The following is a 24,885-nucleotide window of genomic DNA, read 5'->3' on the forward strand; positions in this document are numbered from 1 at the left end:
GATTCCACAATGGTTTCCCACAGTCTACTTAGTAAAGGTCAAAAACGCAGTATGATGAGGGGATCCTTCAGTTTCCTTTTGTTTGCCTTACTTCCACCCCCTCCAACCGTAAGTGCCAAGGATACTATTTATGGCTCTTCAAAAAACTCATGCCTGTTTACCTACTTGTGTCTTTGCCAAATGCTGTTACCCCAACCTAGAATGCCTTTGTCTGTTTGGAAAACTCCTACTCATCCTTTAATGGAACTCATATGCCACATTCTCTAAACCAGAGGTCAGCAAACTGTAGCTGATGAGTCAAAATCCAACCCTCTGCCTGTTAACGGATGACCTATGAGCTAAAAGTGGTTTACATAGTTTTTAGACACTGAAATAAAATGAAAAGAGTAATATTTTGTGACATGTGAGAATTACATCAAGTTCAAATATCAATGGCTATAGATGTAGTCTTATTGGAACACAGTCTTGCTCATCTGTTCACTTACTGTCTATGGCTGCTCAATAAAGAATTACTGAATAAACAAATGAATGTGAATGGGGTCATGGCCATGGCAGGTGAGAATGAATGTGGATTGTGTTGAGCGCTAAATTGATATTTAATATTCATATCACAAATTTGTGCTACTTTTCTTTATGACTTTTAGCTGAATTTTAAAAATGCAATAAAACTAGGAATCATTTTCATTCAAATGCCAGAAAATATGAGATGTTTGATTAAACAGGAGGGGCTATACTGGATATAAGCTCCAGTAACTAACTCTGAACTTTTATTAGCTTGAGGACAATCTTCTGATTTTTATAGGAACCATTCTGGGCAGTATATTCACTCTTGCTGATGGCTTTGTGTGCTCTTGGGCCAACTTCTCTTTTCATCTTTTTTTGCTACTAACTCATTTGTCTTCTGCACATGAGGCTGCATTTAACTTGGCTGAAAAGCAAGAATAGACATTACCACAATATAAGGAATTAAAAAACATCCCTGCACTTAAAAGAAACACATACACAGACACACACACACACACACAGGAGGCCACAGAGTACACAGGGGAGATATTTTTCTCAATTGTTAATACAATGGAGAGCCCAGCTTTCACCTAGTGATATGTCTCTTACTGAGATTTAGAACAGGTTGGTCATTTTCATTGAAATGTTAGAATGGGAGCTTCAGAAATCTATTTCCGTGAAGGATTTATGAAGCCCCCTGGGAATTAATTCATTCTGAGCAAAAAGAGAGATGGGGGAACAAGTTTAGGGCAGTAGCAGAGCTTCAATGGTCACAGAGGAGAGGTAATTCTGAAAACAGCAGGTCTTTGCTCTTTCTAATTGCCTATCAGACCAGCCCCATGGACTCCTGTCTAGTCCCTACACATGAATGTTAAATCTGAAAGGACAGTTTCTCAGGATCTTGGTATCACACTGAACCATAAGCAACATTGCTTTAGGTCTTCTTCAAGGCAGTGCATGGGGAAAAAAAAGGTGGGAGCAGGGGAAGGAGAAAGGACTTCTCTCCCATTTGGCAGACTTGAGTTTAAAACAGATCTGTGCTTCAGTGTCAGTGACAGAGGAACAGGCTGTGGCCTCACCACATACAGAGGTACCTGCAGAGGAGCTCTGAGTGAAGAAAGCTGTGCCCAATACACGTGTCAGCAGAGTCTGCACATGGGTGTATGGGAACACATAAGAGGGGTGTCCAAACTGGGAAGGTGGAAGGTTTCATAGAGGATGGTCTAGCTAACTGAGACCTACACAAAGGAGTTGGAGGTGGAGGAACATCAACTACAAAGGCTTGGCTGTGATGAAGATCATAGCTTATTTGGAGAACTGCAACTCATTTAACTCTGACTACAACACTATGAAGTGGGTACAATTATCACCTCCATTTACAAATGAGAAACTGAGACATAGAGAAGTTAAGTAACTTGTCCTAAACTGCATAGCTAGAAAGTGGCAGATCTAGGCTCTAACCCCAGGCAGTCCGACTCCCAGGTCTGTCATTCTAACCTCCACTGTATAACATTAGTAGTTAATTGCCACCTTTAATTAAACACGTATTATAAGCCATATACCATAATAAGTACTTTATATGTATTATCTGATTTAAGTATGATCCAGTTATTTCTTGCTTTGTAACTTACATAACTCACTGGCATGCTGCGAAGTTAGAGCTAGCCAGGAATGAGGACCAGGAACCTTAGTTCTGCTTTGGGTGTCTCTGTGTGGCCTGGGCATCCTCAGAGCTCATGACTGGGTTTCAAGGTCAATAATCCCAAGAAAGAATCAGGTAGAAGCTGTGTTACTTTCTATGACATGCCTCAAAATTCACATAGCATCGCTTCCACCATATTCCATTGCCTAAAGAAGTCATAAAGGCCGGCCCAGGTTCAAGGGGAGGGAGGTAGACGCTACCTCTGCATTGCAGGTTCTGGAAGTACATGTGAGACCAAGAATATTTTTGCAGCCATTTGGGAAAAATATATTAGTATGTAATATCTGATTTAATCTTCATAATAAACCTATGATGTGGGTCTTATTGTCTTGATTTTGAAGATGAGAACCCAGGCTCAGAGAGATTAAGTAACTGGACCACCACTACGTAGCTGGTACATGGTGGGAGAGAGAGCATGTTTCTCATCAGAACTCCATTCTTTTTGTACCATCTTCAGCTTCAGGTGTTGCCTCCTTAAGCCTTCCCTAACCACTACTTTCTCAATAAAATTAATTACTTCTGCTCTGTAATATTTCATGATCTTTTTGCATGTATCTGTTATTTTGTGTATGAAAAGGTAGGGTTTTAGAATATGCTATTAAAGCACATGAACTTTGGAACCAAACTTCTTGGATTCAAACCTCAGCCCTGCCACTTCTCACTAGTTGTTGAACTATAGATGGTCACTTGCCCTCTCAGTTTTCTCAACTCCAAAATAAGAATAATAATACCACCTTCCTGTACAAGTTGTGAAGAATAAGTGAGATAATTGTAAACTGCTTAGAACAGAGCCTGGCACATAGTAATTGCTCTTCAAGTGTTAACTATTATTCTGGATTTAATTATTTGAATGTCTGCTTCTCCTGTGAGATGGTCAGCTTTGAAGAGTAAGGCTCCATCTTATTCTTATTTGCTCCAGCATTTAGTCCAGGACCTCAATATATACTAATTGTACTAGATAGAGGGAATTTTGCCACCTGACTTGTTCTGCTCAATGGGTCCTTGCATTTCAAGTAATAAATGCTTTTTTCCCCAAATTCTTCTTTAGGATAAAGGCATATTTAGAAGTAAACAAAATGTTATTAAAAATTTAGTCACAAAAGCAGATGTCCATCATATATTTAAAATTATTCTTATATTCTATAGCTCTTACATCTACTTCTTTAGTTACAATTTTTTTTTTAATAGCTAGAAGAGACATTAGAAATCATCACTGACATCTCCCTCATTTTATAAAATATCAGAGAGGTTAACTATTTTTTCATTGATAAATTAGTGGTAAAGCTCAGACTAAATCCAGGACACCTAATATCCTTGTTTGATTCACTTCCTCCACTCCATTTACTCAAAGAGAAAAATATATCAATGCAATGACTGAGAAACTCAGTAACATTAATTATTTAATAAAAATAGTTTTTGAGCACTCACTCTATGTAGGTGCCATGCTAGGTTCTGGCAATGTGAAAAGAATGAGTCACAGTCATAGTCCTCAAAGATAGACATGTTGAAGAAGACAGGCATGAGCACAGACAACCTCCACACCACATGAGAAGCCCATACCAGCCCATGATAACTGGTACAGTGTGCTTCTGGCGGAAAAAAGTAAATCCAAATTCTAAGAGAGGAATCCAGGGTAGTTACTCAAAAGAGGTTAACATTTGAGTTGTGTCTTGAAAAATGAAGAGCCTTTCACCAGAGGGTGGAATTCTAGACAACAGAAACAACATAGATCAATCATCACATGCTCATGTAAAAGCCACCGTGGGCCAGGACATATGCTGCATACTAGAATACAAGAGTGAGCAAGACAATAATAAGGTCTCTGCCTGTGTGCATCTCTTATCCTACTGGGAATTCGAAAGGTTAACTACAGGTGATGTGTCTTTTTAAAGTACAATAAAAATCTTTGTTAAGGAGATTTAATTTGAGCATAGAGAGGACAAAAGAGAAGCAAGGCTACTTCCTTTGGAAGTGACACTGAAGTTAAAGCCTGGAGGCTGATAGGAGAATTAACTACCCTAAGTGGATTATGGAGCAGGAAGAGCATTAAGAGACAATACCACAGTCTAATGGCCCTGAGGCAGTATCAGCTGTGCATAAAGATGAGCAGGGTTTGCACATAAACAATAGGGACAGGAGTGACCTAAGATGGCTTTAGAGAGGGTCGGTGGAGGAGGGGGTTGGTTAAGGAATATACCCATGAGCAACAGTCAATGAAGCCATTGAAGGATTTAAAAAGAGAGAAGGGAAATGATCGAATTTGTAATCTTAAAAATCACTCTGACTACATGGACAAAGCCACAAGGTTGTGAAAGACACGGCACACTCAGGAACTGAAGCTAATTTTATAAGGCTAAAGTTTAGGGCCTGAGGTGGAGCATCTAAGGAAATGCAGGCTGGAGTCAGACCCTGGAGGAAGTTCCTTTCGTCTCAGGGTAGGACTTGTGCATTTTATCCAGCAGGAAATAGGGACATCTTGAAGATTTACATACAGGAGAATAAAACATGCAGACCATAAGAATCATGCCAAAAAGACTCATGTGTATTCAGGATATTGCAGTTACTAGTATAGATAATGGATTGACAGGTTATATAAATATTTTATATAAGTTGGAAAGAAAAGAAACCTGTGTACTTCAGTTAACCAGAACAGCCTAGTTTCTGCCTTCCAGTTAACTGAAATTTGTTGAGGACCTCAAATGTAAAAAGAAACAAACTCTGACATGGCAGAGAAGGGCAACAAAGACCTTCCTATATAATGCCTGGTGGGATGGACTTTCTGGTAAACCTTGTGTGAGCTCCCAAGGATATGCCTGGGCACATACCAGAATAGTGCCTGACTATGTGATGCAACCAAATGCTGCCTGTACTTGTTGCAATTTCACTTTGTGCCTCTGGGTGGTAATTAGAGATTGTTTGATCTTAGTCAATAAAATACTATTCAATTTCCCCTGAAGACATCAGAGATGTATTTAGTATAGTAAAAATATTTTCCCATGCCACTATTTGAATTTCAAGCATACATTTCTACGCATTTAATTTCCAGCTACTTACACAGGCTCTTTAACATACAGACTAAGGGCAAATTAAAAATATAAGAACATTACTCATGCTTCTGGAGGTCAAGATGGATGGATGTTCAGTAAATTACACCTACTCTCATGAAAGTTGTTGTTGATGAAGGCCATGAAGGTTAACTTCTTGATCAATCTACACTGGCTGTATCCAGGGACACAGTCTATGTTCTAAAGCTTGTATTAAACAGATAATGCAAGAAACACCTACATTCAGAACTTGAGAGGTACCTTTGAAAATTCAATGAAATCTTAATATAATAATTCTCTCCATAGTTTGTTTTATATATATCATGGTGCAAATTCTGACCCTCGATTCATTATAACCCTTCAGAGTCTCTCTGTAAAACTGGAAGCTGTCCTTTTTCACACCTCCTGTGTTATCACAAAGAGGTGCCATTCTATTTAACAATTTATGAGATTGCTAGTTGTAAATGCACTTATAGCAGTGGTAGACTTGGGAGAGCAACAAAGATCTCATGTTTGTCCAATGATTAAATAATTAAAGCTCATCAATACATTCACAAGGAAAAGGAAAGAAAATCACACCCTGAACTCAGTGCCATTGCCACCTTGGAAATGTGAATCAGTTTGTATCCTTGTTAATTTGGTGAAATATACAGCTCTAAATTTGGATTGTTTTCTGAAAATAAACAGGACATATTCTGTTTACTTCACTACACTGTATTATATGACATGAAGTAGCAGGTTAAATAAATACGATTTTTAAATGTAAATGATACTATTATTATATGTCCAGTAAAAAATGTCTTTAAAACAAGTGAAAGAACTCACGTTTTGTGTCAAATGCCTTCAAATTACCAGAATCTCTCAAGATTATGTTGATTCTAGTAAGTTTGGTAAAGGATATAATTGACATAATTTGTAGTAAAAGTTGAAATAATATTCTGAAAATGCATTAGCAATAGTGTTAAGATTTGAATTCATTCATCAGTATAAAAAGCATTAAAATGCTTTGTTTGTTTTGCTTTGTTTCTGAGAAATACAGACTAGCACCAAATCAAGAGAAGTATGGCAGCCCCACTTTCAAAAGGCATATATCCTTGAGAAAATTAGATATGTATAGAAAGTTAAGTAATAGAATGGTTGAATAGTTACAGATCATATAAGACCATAGAAAAATGGATATCATGATGCAAATATGTGATTAAAATAGGAATCCAATTAACATTAAATACATTAAGTGCTATGAGGTCATACTACTGAGGGAAGTCTTGGTGTTGCCAAGAAAACTTCACAAGGAAGTTTGAAATTAATGATCATTAAAGCACTGGTAGGAAATGGGCATGTGGAGAAGCTAAGGAAAGGCTCTTAGGAAGGGAGAGGTGGAAAAAATGGGGGCGAGTGTGGTGTAACAGACACCCAGGGCAAAGAGGAGAGGGGAATCCAGTATTAATATCAGGTAGTGACAAATTAGTCTGGATACAATCATCTACATTCAGATATTTATGAAGAGGAATAGTGAGAAGTAAGATGGAATGTTAAATTGAGGAAAGTATGGGACTCCTTCAGTCAAACTCTTATTGAAAATTTCCACTGAATGATAGTCTTTCACTTTTGACCTTTGGTGGTGTATGGACTTCTGGTAGATTGTGCTAGATGTCTTTAATTCCCTGTTCACTCCATTTTCTCATATACAGAATCAAAATGTGGAGCTTTGTACGAACTGGTTTTTTCAAAAGGAGTCTGCAGATAACTATGAAATCAATTTCTGGAATGCACATCTCAGTTTGTCTTTTATCTTAACTGTCTACTGGGCATTTATGAATTGAAATCCTGCTACTCCTTCCTCTAATCAGGTCAAAAATGAAATTCTTCTCCATTCTGGATGCCCATTTTCCCTGTACTTGTCAGAGATGCTGCAAGGCAGTTTCATCATCACAGCTGCCTGGGCTCTTCTCCCATATATAAAATGACACTATAATTGATCATCTAAGTGAAAGGAGTGCTATCAATAACTACATGGACACAACAGATACAAACTGGTTGTTCCTGGGAAACCAGGGTTAACAGTCACCCTATTTAATCTTTCTGTCATTCAATTCTGACAATTCTTTAATTCTCTTGATTTTTCATTGCTTCTGCCCCCATCCACACACTGAGTTCAATCACACCCTCCTCACTTTCTTGCTAATCTCTCCCTTGTGAAAAATATACCCAAAACTCCATTTCTGGCACCAACATCTTGCTCAAGAACCTACAGTGAATCTGCAGTGTTTCTCTCCCAAAGAATAAACTACTCTTTTTAGCTTTTTATGACCAGTTTGATCTGCATCTATCTACCTCTTGTTATGTCCTAACAACAGCCATGGAGTCCCCAGAAGTATTCTTTTCCTTTTTCTTTTTTTATGCTTTTGCAAATGCTACTTGGCCAGCCTAGAATGTTCACATCTACCCACCATGCCTTTCTATGTTTTTCTTCTAATCAAGTTGCTGTATAATCTTTAAGAAAGGAATCAATCCTCCTTCCTTTCTTAGAGCCTCCTCTGATACTGAACTCTCCTCCAAACTGCTTAATAACCTTGCATCTAAATCCTTGATCAACCAATAAGCTTTTGCAATAGCACTCCCTTTTGCTACCACGATTATAGGTTTGTGTTCCTAAACAAATTTCTTTAGCTCAATTGTTAATTCCTTGATGATACAGAATAGGGTGTCATATGTCATTCACATAAAGTGTGTTTTCAAATATATGATGAGAAATGTGTCTTTCCCATCAAAATCGCTTCCAGTTCCCCTCCTGCCTGCTCTCCCTTTGGCTACTTCTAGAAAGCAAAGCAAGATAAAAAAGCAAAGCACCTGTTTATTATTTCATATTTTTCTACCTGATAAAATCTAAAGTACTGGCATACTCTCCTTACTAAATAAAATAAATTCCAACACATGGCAGTATTAGTGTTCCATGTCTTCAGTGTCTATGCCCAATTCAGCCAAATCATTCTCAGAAAGACAAATCGTTTGCTTTCCTATGCATAATAGGTTCATATATAAAAATTTGCTGATGGAGATTATTCCTGGTGAAATTTAAATCTGGCACTGTTCCCTGTGCTTTCATATTATTCTACCTTTCAATTTGAATGCCTTATGTAAACCTAGAGCTAGCAGCAGAGTCTCTGCTGGATCCTCCCTTTGGCTTGCTGGCCTAGCTGTTTACCCCCAGCCTCTGTTTTCCAGTCACAGTGGTTCTTGAATCAGTGTCTGTGATACACGGAACTGAGGGTGGCTCAGAAACTCTAAACTTCAGGAAGCAGGAGCCACCTTTCCAGGTTACTATGAGGCCAACACCAACATGGCTCCTTCCCAAAGTTTGAAAGTAGGGGGATAGGGAAAAGCACCTTGCCTTGCTCTTTCTCTCAACTGCTAGAACATGCCTTACTCTTTGAGTCCTATTCAGGAAGAGAGCAAAACTTGATATCCCCTTGAAGGATATTTTATCCTATCTAAAAGTGTCATAAGACATTCGGTCCACACAAAAATGTCCTTAAAATCTGGTCCTGTCCAAAACATCCGTAAGACATGTGGTTCATGCCAAAAGGTCCTTGAAATTTGGTCCTATCCAAAATGTCCACGAGCATATTTGGTCTGTGCCAAATGATTTTGGACAGGACCAAATATCAAAGACCTTTTGGTATGGGCCAAATGTCTTATGGACACTTTAGACAGGACCAAGTATCTGTTAAGCTTGATATCCTACTTCTGATTTCCATTTTCTTTTTCCCAGTCCCTGGACATGAAAAAGGGATAAGCTTTTTTTTCTCTAGCTACCCTTTTTCTTCCCAATTTTAACAGTGGACTGGGCACTCTAAGAACTGGAGTCCCTAGGTTTTGGCCCTTGGCATATTGAAAGAGAGCACATCCTCCTTACACATAAAGCCAGCCTCTCATCAGTATTATCTTACAAAGAGGCTAAGTCTCAGTCTTCTCCTGCTGTAAACCAGATTTTGCAGAGCAAATTAAGACCCAGCACTTTAATATTTGAAAATTAAATATCTGGATTTATTATGCATGAATTAGATAGAATACTTCTTTTTTCTAAATGAGAGAAAAAATTCTTCCCAAATGTACTTCTGTGTGAAGGCACTGGTTTTCATAATTAAATCCTAATAGTGTGTAGCTATAAAGTTATATTTTTTATAGAGTCATATGTCATATGTGTGGTTATAAAAATGCAAAGTTCAAGCTTCAATGTTCGATGCAGTTACCCTACATGTCTTAAAAGGAGTTAAAAATACCAGCTTCCTATATATCATTATTCTGAGCAATAATTGTTGTTACTATTACTTATCTATTGTACCCTAAAATTTTTTGCTCAGAACAATGACATTAATAATATACTGCTGGAATTTTAAGAAATGAAAGCAGCCTGCTAACTCTTTCATTACTCTCTCTTTTCCTTTTAATTCAATGCTCATTCATTCAACATTTATTAAAAACCTACTTTGAATCAAACCCTTCATGGGGTGAAGCAATAGAGATGAAAGGTAATAAACATAGGTTCTCTACTAGAGGAGCTCACATATTTATTGTTTTTGCTATACTCCTCCTTACTTTCATTTAATTTCATAATATAATATCTTCCCAAATATATAGCAAGTATTTCTCTGAATGAGTACAAATGAATAGCACAGTCTAATAGAAGTCATTACCCCAAAACAGTAATGCTCCACTATTCATTCATATGTTCAGTTGTTCATTCAAATTTTCATATGTTCATTTGTTCATTCATTCATTCAGGAAATGTTATTAAAGCAGTTACTGTGAGTTAACTGCTTTAGTTGGCCTCTGGGCATAAGCCATATATCTTGGCCTTCAAAGTGATGCCAGTCTACTGACTTAGTGTACATGATAGTGCCATAATAAAGGATTATGAATATGACACGGGGTGGGTGTTGGGGGTGAGATGGGAACCCTTCACAGAGGAATGGATAACGTGAATTGATGTTGAAGGAAGAGAAGGTCATAAAATATTTAAGTAGGGAGGGGCAGTCTCGTTCAAGTGAATTGTATACACAGAGGCATGGAGGCTGAGAAAACGTAATTTTTTTAAGCTTGGAATGTAAAGTATGTCAAAGAGCCTACTGCAGTTTTGTTGGGCATAAAAATGTGCCCAGTGAAAACAAGACATTCCCTAGCCTTCCTTGCAAATAAGGGTGAAGAACAGCAGTGCAGCCTAGGCCTGGTCAGTGAGTTAAAAGTGTTCCTTGTCAAGTGAGGCTCCAGGCAAACTCCTTAAAAGCAGAGCTGGCTCAGCTGGGATGGGCCTTTTGCCCTTTTCCCTTCCTGTTCTCCCTGCCTGGAATGTAAACATGATGCCCAGAGGAAGGACAACGCCATATCACCACAAGGTAACAAGCAAGTGCTAAGGATGGTTGAGCAGAAAGATGCAAGGAGCCTGCAGCCCCGAGATAGGAGAGAACAGCTCTGTGGACCCTGCGCAGTCTATCACAGACTTCTCACCACCAGAGGGGAAATGCCTTAAGTAGTTTTAGTTAAGCCATTGTTTTTCAGATTTGTGTTACTTGGGCAAACTGATGGTATGAACCTGAGCAGACTAGACGAGGCCAACCATAAGGAGCCCTGCACAGTTGTAGAGTTTGAACTGTGTCTGGTAGAGGTTCTTTTTTTTTTAATTTAAGAAAAGATCAGTTTATTAAAAGACCATAACCTCTTAAAATCACAAATGTAAAACCATTAGGGAACCAGGCGGCTCGTGGGGGCCATGTGGAGATGCAAACACATAGCACTTCTTCCTCTTTCTGCTTCTGAATGTCAACCAGTAAGTTATTTACCTGAACTCTTTATGTTGTTTTTTTTGTAGAGGTTCTTAAACTCCAGTATGTTTGAGAACCACTGGAAGTGTCTGTTAAACACACACTTTTCTGAGCCACACCCTCACAAATTCTGATTCTGATTCTAGCAGTCCGGGTGGCACACAGGAATTTCAACTTTAGTTTCTGATGCTGGTCCTAAGACCACATTTAAACAAACAAACCAAACCCCACAAATGACAAAAAAATAAAAATTTTCTCAAATGTGTGGAAGTGGAGCAGTTGATGCATTTGATGCACTGGGTAGTCTTTCTGTTTCTCTTTCTCTTCCTTCCCATTTTCCTACCACTCATGGGGACACAAAACTGCTGCCCACAGTTTACAAATCCATATCTGTGACATCTATGTTCAGGCATAAGATTGATGAAGAAAGTATTTTATGTTTCATTAGTAGTAGTTCAATAGTTTCACTATTTCCTTAAATAGCACTTATCAAACTACTGTTCTAAGAACTTTAACAAGTACTAACTCATTTAATTTTTATAAAACTCTACATGGTAGGAACTACTATTACCCCAACTCATGGATGTGAAAACTTAGCGACAGAGATGGTAAACAGCTAGGTCACACAGCTATTAAGTGACTATGCTGCATCTCTAATCCTTGGCCATCATAGACTTATTATTTGCAGTTCCAACTACTTATCAGTGATCACAAAATTTCCATGATTTATTCAACTATAATGAGAATAAAGACATTACTACCCCTTTCTCGCTCTCTGGCCATCTTGGCAGCTGCTCTTGGTTGGGGGCATACCGCACCTAAGGCAGGAAGACGGTGGCCACAAAGAAGACGAAAAAGTCACTGGAGTCGATCAACTCTAGGCTCCAACTGGTTACAAAAAGTGGAAAGTACGTGTTGGGGTACAAGCAGACTCTGAAAATGATCAGACACGGCAAAGCGAAACTGGTCATCCTTGCCAACAACTGCCCAGCCTTGAGGAAATCTGAAATAGAGTATTATGCCATGTTGGCCAAAACTGGTGTCCATCACTACAGTGGCAATAATATTGAATTGGGCACAGCATGTCGAAAATACTACAGAGTATGCACACTGGCTATCATTGATCCAGGTGATTCTGGTATTATTAGAGGCATGCAAGAACAGACTGGTGAAAAGTAAATCATGTACAATTTTTCTTTAATAAAATTGGCCAGAGCTTGTTTTAAAAATTAAAAAAAAAAAAAGACATTACTACCATATGGCTCTTCTGAGACGTAAACATCTGGAGAAACAAAGATTTTGTAATGAAAGCATCTAGCATAAATTTATATCTCATGGGCTGTGATGTTGGTTTTGATAAGCAAGTTACCTTGCTAGCCTAGCTAATCCCCAAACATCTGTTTCTTAGTTTCTTAATTTCTGGGTTTTATGAATTTGATAATACTCAAAATTTACTTTGGAGCTGTAACCAAAGTAAATATTATGGGTCTACAGTAGCATTTCCCCAAATATTTTTTCTCTTAAACATTTGTTCCACAAGATGCTAGATTTTAAACAGCCTTCCAGCTTAAATAAATTTGAAAAATATTAGGCTATACAAAGTCTTTACTACAGGATTTATCAGACCCTGAATATGAACAAGCCCATTGTAAATCTGCAAAAGAGAAATATATATAGCATTTTCCCAAACTTTGACCACAGAGGCCTTTTTCTCCTGGGTTTTTAGTGGTAGTGTTGTTCCACAGAACACAATTCTGGAAATGATTTCTTACTGTGCATTCAAATTTAAGATTTTTATTTTGTTCAACTTGAAGTAACATATTTTGACAGAACTATTCATAAAAGATTTTTGCAAGCTGTGGGTATGTGTAGTCATGTAGATCACAGAATAGAGGAAGAATAAAAAGAGAGAATGAAAACCTGTTAAATATAACTTTCCTTACCATCACAAGAGAAGTATTGTTTAATTTCTAAATATTCATATTAGTTTCTAAATTCCTTATAATCTGCCTTAGCATTTTGCTCTAAAATTTTTCTATTCCTGCCTTTGAAGTGTTCTGTTGTTTTCCCTTTGAGCTCTTCAAGATCTAGTATTTCGTGTATTTCCCTGCTCTTTTTTCTTTCTCTAATCATAAAGCTATAACCATAAAACATATACGAGAGATTCATCACCTTCATCCAGCCAGGAGACATCTTTTTTCATCATCTGAAGTAAGAGGGAGAAGCAATCTCTATGTATGCAGGATAAAAATCAAACCATATTTTTCTTAATGAGCTAAATAAGCGGAGAAATGCTTCTTATTGAGAAACTGTATGGTAAATAGTAAATAAATATGGCTGAACTTCTATGCTAAGGAAAATGCTCTCATTAATGTTGGTGCTTTACCATTTCAGTTTCGTCAAACAGGAAACACGATTTTAATAATTTGATTCTGTAAACTCAAAACTCTGAAAGGATTGCTGGATTTAAGAAGAGGTGCAATAAAGCATTCATTATGAATATTTTTCAATTAAATATTTCAGCTGTTTGAAAAAAGAACTTATCATTTACAGGTAGTAAAGGACTGATTAAGTCAACCAATTTAGTCTGGCTCATCTGTGGGCTTACTATCAAATCATTTACTTTTCACACAGTCTGATTAAAAATATTTCTCAACTGAATTCAGATTTTCTCTTCTCTTTGGGGAATATGTTTTTTAGGGAATGAATACTTTGGAGTATTATTCTCATGCTCCTTACTCTTCCCTGTGTATGAGTGTGTTTGAGTGTGTGTGTGTGATTTCTTTCTTCTGTTTTTATTGTTAAAAGGTCACTTTTTTAATATGTGAGATTTGTGTTCATTATTTTATTTTTTAAGAAAGGAGATAGCTATATATTATTAACATTAATTACTACTGTTTTCCACTCATTTCCAAATATGTCATGTAAAGAGATACAAAGATGAATTAAAAGCACTCCAATTTACCCAAAGAAATAGTCTATCCTTTGCATAGATAAGCAGTAACAGAATTACAAATCCTATCCATTAAATTATAAGGTGTCCTCTAATAAAGCAGAGTGCTTACTTCTCCAATCTCTTTGAACAAAAATTCCCAATCCTCTGTTTACTGTGATGGAATATAGATTAAATGAAATCCAGATATTGGCATATTCTTCATGTCTTCTGTCCTAAGCCCCATATCTTTCTATAGGTATCACCAAACTCTGGTTTCCTAACAAAAAATGGTCATCTCATACAAATAATTAATCAATCTACCAAAGTTTTTCAGTGTCCTGTTGGAAATGTATCCAAGACCAGCTGGGTGAATCAGAGCATAATGCTAAAAGGCCAATGTCTTATAATCCCAATCAATCAAAGAACAACATATGAGATATATACTATGTACTTGTCATGACATAATCAGTAATTGGTGTTCCAGGCTAATTTTTCATTGAGATTAGTTACTTTTTTGCTTGAACTTAGCTTGGATTTCTAACCAGAGCCAATTGCCTCATAAATGCATACCCAAGAAATACGTGGCAAATCATTGTTTTTATCTAGATTGTTTAAAGTTTGGATTCAGAATTTGTATTTTAGTCTTAAATCTATATAGCTAATTATTATTACATCAACAGTTGTTGATGTCTAGGGCTGTGCCTTTCAATATATAGGACACTAGCTATATGTAGCTACTGGGCACTCAAAATGTGGCTAAGTACAAAGTAAAATGTGCTGCAAATGCAAAATATATACTAGATTTAGAAGACAATACAAAAAAAAAAAAGAATGTAAAACACCTTACAATCAAATAAAAGGATGTAAAGCTTTTTATTTGACTAAGTATTGACATAATAATGTTTTGGATATATTGGGTCATAAATAAATATACTATTAAGATTAATGATTGTCATCTGTTTTTGGCTTTGGTTTTTTTGTCTGTTTGCTTTTACTGTTTCTACTGTTTTAAGTACTTATGTCGCTTGTATTGTGGCTCACATTATATTTCTCTAATACATTTAACTTCCAAATGTAGAGCTGTATATTTCACCAGCAGTGTTCTAGAGCAGTGCTTTGTTTATAAAATATTTGAAATAGTACTATTAGTTAATATTTTTAAGAGGCTGAAAGTATTGTATGATCAGTAATTTTAAAGAGACAATAAAAACTGAGAATTTTAATTTAAATTTGGTTAAAAGACTTTAATTTTTAATAAATTCACCAATTAACTTTGGATAAATGTATACTAAGAAAACATTATTTTTTTCAACCACAATCTCTATTTGTTTACAAAATAAATAAGAATTTTTCCCCTAATTAAAATATGTAAGTTCCAAGGCACACTTTTTCTATCCTTGTATACATACCCAAATCTCTCAAATTACTGGAGTATCTGTTGACATAAAGAAATCTTCAAAGAGAAACATCCACCAATATCAAAACTACTTTGAGGGACTTCCCTGGTGGTGCAGTGGTTAAGAGTCCGCCTGCCAATGCAGGCGACACGGGTTCAAGCCCTGGTCCAGGAAGATCCCACATGCCACAGAGCAACTAAGCATGTGAGTCACAACTACTGAGCCTGCGCTATAGAGCCTGCAAGCCACAACTACTGAGTCAGGGTGCCACAACTACTGAAGCCCACGCACCTAGAACCCGTGCTCTGCAACAAGAGAAGCCACCGCAATGAGAAGCCCGCGCACCACAATGGCAACTAGAGAAAGCCCACATGCAGCAACGAAGACACAACATAGCCAAAAACAAATAAATAAATAAATTTATTTTTTTTAAAAAACTAGTTTGAAAGAAATCAAATAAAGAATTGTATGTACACTAACCAAACCACAAGGGAGGCTTTCAGTTGCTACATGATATAATTACTACCGTTTTTTTTAATACTAAAAATATTTTATACTCAGAAACAAATAATTTTTAAAAGTAGTAAGTTGAGACACTTGATGCAAAGTTCAATTAATATAACAGTTTCAAAAACCCAGACACACATAGTGATGAACATGTCTACTTACAGAAATGGAAAAATGATAATAAAATGCAGGATATAAAGCAGTATTATAATATAATGCCATTTACGAATGTGTTCAGAAAAACAGAAGCAACCTAAAGTTGTATCAGTATAGCAATGGTTAACAATGGCTATCTCTGGGTAGTAGAACTACAGTTTAAGCAATTTTTGTTTGTTTTGTTTTGGGTATTCTTTTTTGTTGTTTATTTATCTGTATTTTCTAGTTTTTCAGTAGTGTATATATAATAAATGCATGATTAAAAAAATATATGAACTGTAATAGGCCTTATAAGAGGAAAAGAACTAAGAGATTGTGGGGGGAGCCATGCAGGTGGGCAATGAGAGGAGAACCAGGCATTGGTGAAAGGAGACTAAGAGAATGTTGTCATGGCAGCTAGTGTCTCTCCTGACATTTGGAGCCAGGTAGCCCTGTGTTCAAATATAAACTCTAAACTATGATCATTGACAAGGTTCTTAATATCTCCATGGCTGGCTGATAATAAAACTTACCTTGAAGGCATGTTGTGAAAATTACATGACATGGTTATGAAAAACAAGTAGTATCATGTTCCTCATAGAGTTGATGGCAAACCAGTGATGAGTAGGCTAATATAACCTCTAGTGTGATGGGTACTTTACTCTTCATCAAGGCCAGTGCCTTCCTGCACTCAGTCTAAAGTTCCTGCCACCACTACATAACCTGGGGGAAGGAGCAATGGAAAAATCAAGAGAATACACCCTTCTCCACCAGATGCCACCCAAATCCAAAACTCCAGCAGAGTGTCTGAAAATAATCCCTACTTTTAACTCTCTGTTTACATGAACCATTTCTGCCATTTATTTTAGGCAACAACTCATCTAACTAGTGAATAAATGTTGGTTTTATGTGTGCTACTTTTATGGTGGGTCAGAAATGAACTGACAGAATCAACCGGCACATTGACATCTACGGTCCAAAGGGGAGTGGGCAGCTTGCTGGGCAGAGAGCAAAAACTGAAGGTGTTCAAAATATCTTGGATGTTTCTGAAAGAGGATTATTGAGGAGAAGGTAGGCCATATGCCCCTTGAGTTCTTCTCAAATCTAAATATTTATGATTCTATGATTTTTACTTTGGTACATGATTAAGATTTTTAGACTTTATAAGCACAGTTTTTTTTTATTCATTAATTATACATACACTTAAAATATTTTATTCATGTTACTGCTTTTTGGTGCTTTTCTCTTTCATGGTGTGGTGTGCCTTTGCAAGCTTCCTTTTATATGCTTTCACAGCTGGTCAACTCCCATCTGACTTACAGTCTTTTCACTAGATTAATATCTTCAGTCTGATTATAGCCAAATTTTGCAAATCTAAAAGGCATTTTTCCTCTTTAAAATATCTTTTCACATCCTCCTGATGTGGACCTAACTTCTTGATTCTGAACAAGCAATCTCATTTCCCTTATTTCCAAGTGCTCAAGGGACTGAGCCTGTAATACTGATAACTAATAAATTATTGATGAACAAATTATGGTCAGATGTTCACCTACAGTGTTGTTGACTTTTAAGTTCAGATGCAAAGATGATTTATCTTTAATTTGAAAGGTTGTTCATATTTATAAACTAGGTTATGATATTTTCTTCCTTAGATGTGAATATGTAAGTAACAGAAATTAATGTATTTACTTTGATACATTTGTTCACCTTTGACATTTGGAGCCTTAAACTATATTTTTGAAGTGTAAAAGCTACCGCTTTAGAGCTAAGGAAGAAAGGAGAGTTTAATTTAATAGTCAAATGCCAAAACATTACGTAAAAATCAAATTAGAGACAGAAGGATTTTCTTGCCTTTCAGCAGAGCCTCACCCTGAAGAAACCTTGGCAGATTTGTATGCCAAGTCTACTATTAAGAAGGGAGAAATAACATTCACAGAAAGACACACATGATGAAAAGGCAGAGGGCTATGGACCACATGACAGAACATGATAAAACCACAGAAAAACAACTAAATGAAGTGGAGATAGGCAACCTTCCAGAAAAAGAATTCAGAATAATGATAGTGAAGATGATCCAGGACCTCAGAAAAAGAATGGAGGCAAAGATCGAGAAGATGCAAGAAATGTTTAACAAAGACCTAGAAGGGGAGCTCAGGGAAGATGGCAGAAGAGTAAGATGCGGAGATCACCTTCCTTCCCACAGATACATTAGAAATACATCTACACGGGGAACTGCTTCTACAGAACACCCACTGAACGCTGGCAGAAGACGTCAGACCTCCCAAAAGGCAAAAAACTCCCCACATACTTGGGTAGGGCAAAAGAAAAAAGAAATAACAGAGACAAAAGAATAGGGACAGGACCTGCACCAGTGGGAGGGAGCTGTGAAGGAGGAAAAGTTTCCACACACTAGGAAGCCCCTTCGCGGGCGGAGACTGCGGGTGGCAGAGGGGGTGAGCTTCGGAGCCACGGAGGAGAACACAGCCACAGGGGTGCGGAGGGCAAAGCGGAGAGATTCCCGCACAGAGGATTGATGCCGAGCAGCACTCACCAGCCCGAGAGGCTTGTCTGCTCACCCGCCGGGGCGGGCGGGGCTGGGAGCTGAGGCTCGGGCTTCAGTCAGATCGCAGGGAGAGGACTGGGGTTAGCGGCTTGAACACAGCCTGAAGGGGTTAGCGCACCACAGCTAGCCGGGAGAGAGTCCGGGAAAAAGTCTGCAGCTGCCGAAGAGGCAAGAGACTTTTTCTTCCCTCTTTGTTTCCTGGTGCGCAAGGAGAGGGGATTCAGAGTGCCGCCTAAACGAACTCCAGAGACGGGCATGAGACGCTAAGGCTGCTGCTGCTGTCACCAAGAAGCCTGTGTGCGAGCACAGGTCACTCTCCACACCACCCCTCCCAGGAGCCAGTGCTGCCTGCCATGGCCAGGCTCCCATGATCCGGGGACAACTTCCCCAGGAGAACGCACGGCGCGACTCAGGCTGGTGCAGCGTCACGCCGGCCTCTGCCGCCGCAGGCTCGCCCCGCATCCGTATCCTTCCCTCCCCGCCGCCCGAGTGAGCCAGAGCCCCCGAAGCAGCTGCTCCTTTAACCCCGTTCTGTCTGGGCAGGGAACAGATGCCCTCAGGCGACCTACACGCAGAGGCTGGTCCAAATCCAAAGCTGAACCCCGGGAGCTGTGCAAACAAAGAAGAGAAAGGGAAATCTCTCCCAGCAGCCTCAGAAGCATCGGATTAAAACTTCACAAACAACTTGATGTGCCTGCATCTGCTGAATACCTGAATAGACAACGAATCATCCCAAATTCAGGAGGTGGACTTTGGGAGCAGGATATATTAATTTTACCCCTTTTCCTTTTTTTGTGAGTGTATATGTGTATGCTTCTGGGTGAGATTTTGTCTGTATAGCTTTGATTTATAATAGCTTTATTTTATTTCATTTTATTTTATCCTCTTTCTTTCTTTCTTTCTTTCTTTCTATTTTTTCTCCCTTTTACTCTGAGCCGTGTGGAGGAAAGGCTCTTGGTGCTCCAGCCAGGCATCAGGGCTGTGCGTCTGAGGTGGGAGAGCCAACTTCAGGACACTGGTCCACAAGAGACCTCCCAGCTCCATGTAATATCAAATGGCGAAAATCTCTCAGAGATCTCCATCTCAACATCAAGACCCAGCTTCACTCAACGACCACCAAGCTACAGTGCTGGACACCCTATGACAAACAACTAGCAAGACGGGAACACAGCCCCATCCATTAGCAGAGAGGCTGCCTAAAATCATAATAAGGCCACAGACACCCCAAAACACACCACCAGACGTGGACGTGCCCACCAGAAAGACAAGATCCAGCCTCATCCACCAGAACACAGGCACTAGTCCCCTCCACCAGGAAGCCTACACAACCCACTGAACCAACCTTAGCCACTGGGGACAGACACCAAAAACAACGGGAAATACGAACCTGCAGCCTGTGAAAAGGAGACCCCAAACACAGTAAGAGAAGCAAAATGAGAAGACAGAAAAACACACAGCAGATGAAGGAGCAGGGTCAAAACACACCAGACCTAACAAATGAAGAGGAAATAGGTAGTCTACCTGAAAAAGAATTCAGAATAATGATAGTAAGGATGATCCAAAATCTTGGAAATAGAATAGACAAAATGCAAGAAACATTTAACAAGGACGTAGAAGAACTAAAGAGGAACCAAGCAACGATGAAAAACACAATAAATGAAATTAAAAATACTCTAGATGGGATCAATAGCAGAATAACTGAGGCAGAAGAACAGATAAGTGACCTGGAAGATAAAATGGTGGAAATAACTACTGCAGAGCAGAATAAAGAAAAAAGACTGAAAAGAACTGAGGACAGTCTCAGAGACCTCTGGGACAACATTAAAGGCACCAACATTCGAATTATAGGGGTCCTAGAAGAAGAAGAGAAAAAGAAAGGGACTGAGAAAATATTTGAAGAGATTATAGTTGAAAACTTCCCTAATATGGGAAAGGAAATAGTTAATCAACTCCAGGAAGCACAGAGAGTCCCATACAGGATAAATCCAAGGAGAAACACGTCAAGACACATATTAATCAAACTATCCAAAATTAAATATAAAGAAAACATATTAAAAGCAGCAAGGGAAACACAACAAATAACACACAAGGGAATCCCCATAAGGTTAACAGCTGATCTTTCAGCAGAAACTCTGCAAGCCAGAAGGGAGTGGCAGGATATACTTAAAGTGATGAAGGAGAAAAACCTACAACCAAGATTACTCTACCCAGCAAGGATCTCATTCAGATTTGATGGAGAAATTAAAACCTTTACAGACAAGCAAAAGCTGAGAGAGTTCAGCACCACCAAACCAGCTCTACAACAAATGCTAAAGGAACTTCTCTAGGCAAGAAACACAAGAGAAGGAAAACACCTACAATAACAAACCCAAAACATTTAAGAAAATGGGAATAGGAACATACATATCGATAATTACCTTAAATGTAAATGGATTAAATGTTCCCACCAAAAGACACAGACTAGCTGAATGGATACAAAAACAAGACCCATATATATGCTGTCTACAAGAGACCCACTTCAGACCTAGAGACACATACAGACCGAAAGTGAGGGGATGGAAAAAGATATTCCATGCAAATGGAAATCAAAAGAAAGCTGAGTAGCAATTCTCATATCAGACAAAATAGACTTTAAAATAAAGACTATTACAAGAGACAAAGAAGGACACTATATAATAATCAAGGGATCGATCCAAGAGGAAGGTATAACAATTGTAAACATTTATGCACCCAACATAGGAGCACCTCAATACAGAAGGCAAATACTAACAGCCATAAAAGGGGAAATCGACAGTAACACAATCATAGTAGGGGACTTTAACACCCCACTTTCACCAATGGACAGATCATCCAAAATGAAAATAAATAAGGAAACACAAGCTTTAAATGATACATTAAGCAAGATGGACTTAATTGATATTTATAGGACATTCCACCCAAAAACAACAGAATACACATTTTTCTCAAGTGCTCATGGAACATTCTCCAAGATACATCATATCTTGGGTCAAAAATCAAGCCTTGGTAAATTTAAGAAAATTGAAATCATATCAAGTATCTTTTCCGACCACAATGCTATGAGACTAGATATCAATTACAGGAAAAGATCTGTAAAAAGTACAAACACATGGAGGCTACACAATACACTACTTAATAACGAAGTGATCACTGAAGAAATCGAAGGGGAAATCAAAAAATACCTAGAAACAAATGACAATGGAGAAACGACGACCCAAAACCTATGGGATGCAGCAAAAGCAGTTCTAAGAGGGAAGTTTATAGCAATACAAGCCTACCTCAAGAAACAGGAAACATCTCAAATAAAGAACCTAACCTTGCACCTAAAGCAATTAGAGAAAGAAGAACAAAAAACCCCAAAGCTAGCAGAAGGAAGGAAATCATAAAGATCAGATCAGAAATAAATGAAAAAGAAATGAAGGAGACAATAGCGAAGATCAATAAAACTAAAAGCTGGTTCTTTGAGAAGATAAACAAAATTGATAAATCATTAGCCAGACTCATCAAGAGAAAAGGGGAGAAGACTCAAAGCAATAGAATTAGAAATGAAAAAGGAGAAGTAACCACTGACACTGCAGAAATACAAACGATCATGAGAGATTACTACAAGCAACTCTATGCCAATAAAATGGACAACCTGGAAGAAATGGACAGATACTTAGAAATGTACAACCTGCCAAGACTGAACCAGGAAGAAATAGAAAATATGAACAGACCAATCACAAGCACTGAAATTGAAAGTGTGATTAAAAATCTTCCAACAAACAAAAGCCCAGGACCAGATGGCTTCACAGGCGAATTCTATCAAACATTTAGAGAAGAGCTAACACCTATCCTTCTCAAACTCTCCCAAAATATTGCAGAGGGAGGAACACTCCCAAACTCATTCTATGAGGCCACCATCACCCTGATACCAAAACCAGACAAAGATGTCACAAAGAAAGAAAACTACAGGCCAATATCACTGATGAACATAGATGCAAAATTCCTCAACAAAATACTTGCAAACAGAATCCAACAGCGCATTAATAGGATCATACACCATGATCAAGTGGGGTTTAATCCAGGAATGCAAGGATTCTTCAATATACGCAAATCAATCAATGTGATACATCATATTAATAAATTGAAGGAGAAAAAACATATGATCATCTCAATAGATGCAGCGAAAGCTTTCGACAAAATTCAACACCCATTTATGATGAAAGCCCTGCAGAAAGTAGGCATAGAGGGAACTTTCCTCAACATAATATAGGCCATATATGACAAACCCACAGCCAACACAATGGAATATTCTTGTGGGAAACACAAGAGAAGAAAAGGACCTACAAAAACAAACCCCAAACAATTAAGAAAATGGTCATAGGGACATACATATCAATAATTACCTTAAAAGTGAATGGACGAAATGCTCCAACCAAAAGACACAGGCTTGCTGAATGGATACAAAAACAAGACCCATCTATATGCTGTCTACAAGAGACCCACTGCAGACCTAGGGACACATACAGACTGAAAGTGAGGGGTTGGAAAAAGATATTCCATGCAAATGGAAATCAAAAGAAAGCTGGAGTAGCAATACTCTTATCAGATAAAATAGACTTTAAAATAAAGAATGTTATAAGAGACAAGGAAGGACACTACATAATGATCAAGGGATCAATCCAAGAAGAAGATATAACAATTATAAATATATATGCACCCAACATAGGAGCACCTCAATACATAAGGCAAATGCTAACAGCTACAAAAGAGGAAATAGACAGTGATACAATAATAATGGGGGACTTTAACATCTCACTTACACCAATGGACAGATCAACCAAAATGAAAATAAATAAGGAAACAGAAGCTTTAAATGACACAATAGACCAGATAGATTTAATTGATATTTATAGGACATTCCATCAAAAAACAGCAGATTACACTTTCTTCTCAAGAGTGCATGGAACATTCTACACGATAGATCACATCTTGGGTCACAAATCAAGCCTCAGTAAATTTAGGAAAATTGAAATCATATCAAGCATCTTTTACCATTTTTCTAGGTTCCACATACATGCGTTAATATACGATATTTGTTTTTCTCTTTCTGACTTACTTCACTCTGTATGACAGTCTCTAGATCCATCCACGTCTCAACAAATGACTCAGTTTCCTTCCTTTTTATGGGTGAGTAATATTCCATTGTATATATGTACCACCACTTCTTTATCCATTCATCTGTCGATGGGCATTTAGGTTGCTTCCATGACCTGGCTATCGTAAATAGTGCTGCAATGAACATTGGGGTGCATGTGTCTTTTTGAATTATGGTTTTCTCTGGGTATATGCCCAGTAGTGGGATTGCTGGATCATATGGTAATTCTATTTTTAGTTTTTTAAAGAACCTCCATACTCTTCTCCATATTGGCTGTATCAATTTACATTCCCACCAGCAGTGCAAGAGGGTTCCCTTTTCTCCATACCCTCTCCAGCATTTGTTGTTTTTAGATTTTCTGATGATGCCCATTCTAACTGGTGTGAGGTGATACCTCATTGCAGTTTTGATTTGCATTTCTCTAATAATTAGTGATACTGAGCAGCTTGTCATGTGCTTCTTGGCCATCTGTATGTCTTCTTTGGAGAAATGTCTATTTAGGTCTTCTGCCCATTTTTGGATTGGGGTGTTTGTTTTTTTAATATTGAGCTGAATGAGCTGTTTATATATTTTGGAGATTAATCCTTTGTCCGTTGATCCGTTTGCAAATATTTTCTCCCATTCTGAGGGTTGTCTTTTTGTCTTGTTTATGGTTTCCTTTGCTGTGCAAAAGCTTTGAAGTTTCATTAGGTCCAATTTGTTTATTTTTGTTTTTATTTCCATTACTCTAGGAGGTGGATCAAAAAAGATCTTGCTGTGATTTATGTCAAAGAGTGTTCCTCCTATGTTTTCCTTTAAGAGTTGTATAGTGTCCGGTCTTACATTTAGGTCTCAAATCCATTTTGAGTTTATTTTTGTGTATGGTGCTATGGAGTGTTCAAATTTCATTCTTTTACATGTAGCTGTCCAGTTTTCCCAGCACCACTTATTGAAGAGACTCTCTTTTCTCCATTGTATATCCTTGCCTCCTTTGTCATAGATTAGTTGCCCATAGGTGCGTGGGTTTATCTCTGGGCTTTCTATCTTGTTCCATTGATCTATGTTTCTGTTTTTGTGCCAGTACCATATTTTCTTGATTACTGTAGCTGTGTAGTATAGTCTGAAGTCAGGGAGTCTGA

The 24,885-nt window shown here is 37.9% G+C and overlaps 1 long non-coding RNA gene and 1 pseudogene across 7 annotated transcripts in view; both read left to right on the forward strand.

Moving 5' to 3' along the window:
- The window catches only part of LOC309640423, a 134,023-nt gene that overhangs the window by 33,455 nt on the left and 75,683 nt on the right, over positions 1 to 24,885 (forward strand). For all 6 annotated transcript variants that reach the window (XR_014252198.1, XR_014252199.1, XR_014252200.1 and 3 more), the window contains exon 2: positions 2 to 108. This is a non-coding gene — a long non-coding RNA (uncharacterized lncRNA). The remainder of the gene's footprint in view (position 1; positions 109 to 24,885) is intronic.
- Positions 543 to 12,275, forward strand: LOC309641283 (large ribosomal subunit protein eL30 pseudogene; annotated as a pseudogene). Its single transcript has 2 exons — positions 543 to 555; positions 11,896 to 12,275. The product of its transcript is annotated as a large ribosomal subunit protein eL30 pseudogene (transcript).

Source organism: Balaenoptera physalus, assembly GCF_965194825.1.
Source record: "Balaenoptera physalus genome assembly, chromosome: 13".
NCBI classification, from domain to species: domain Eukaryota; kingdom Metazoa; phylum Chordata; class Mammalia; order Artiodactyla; family Balaenopteridae; genus Balaenoptera; species Balaenoptera physalus.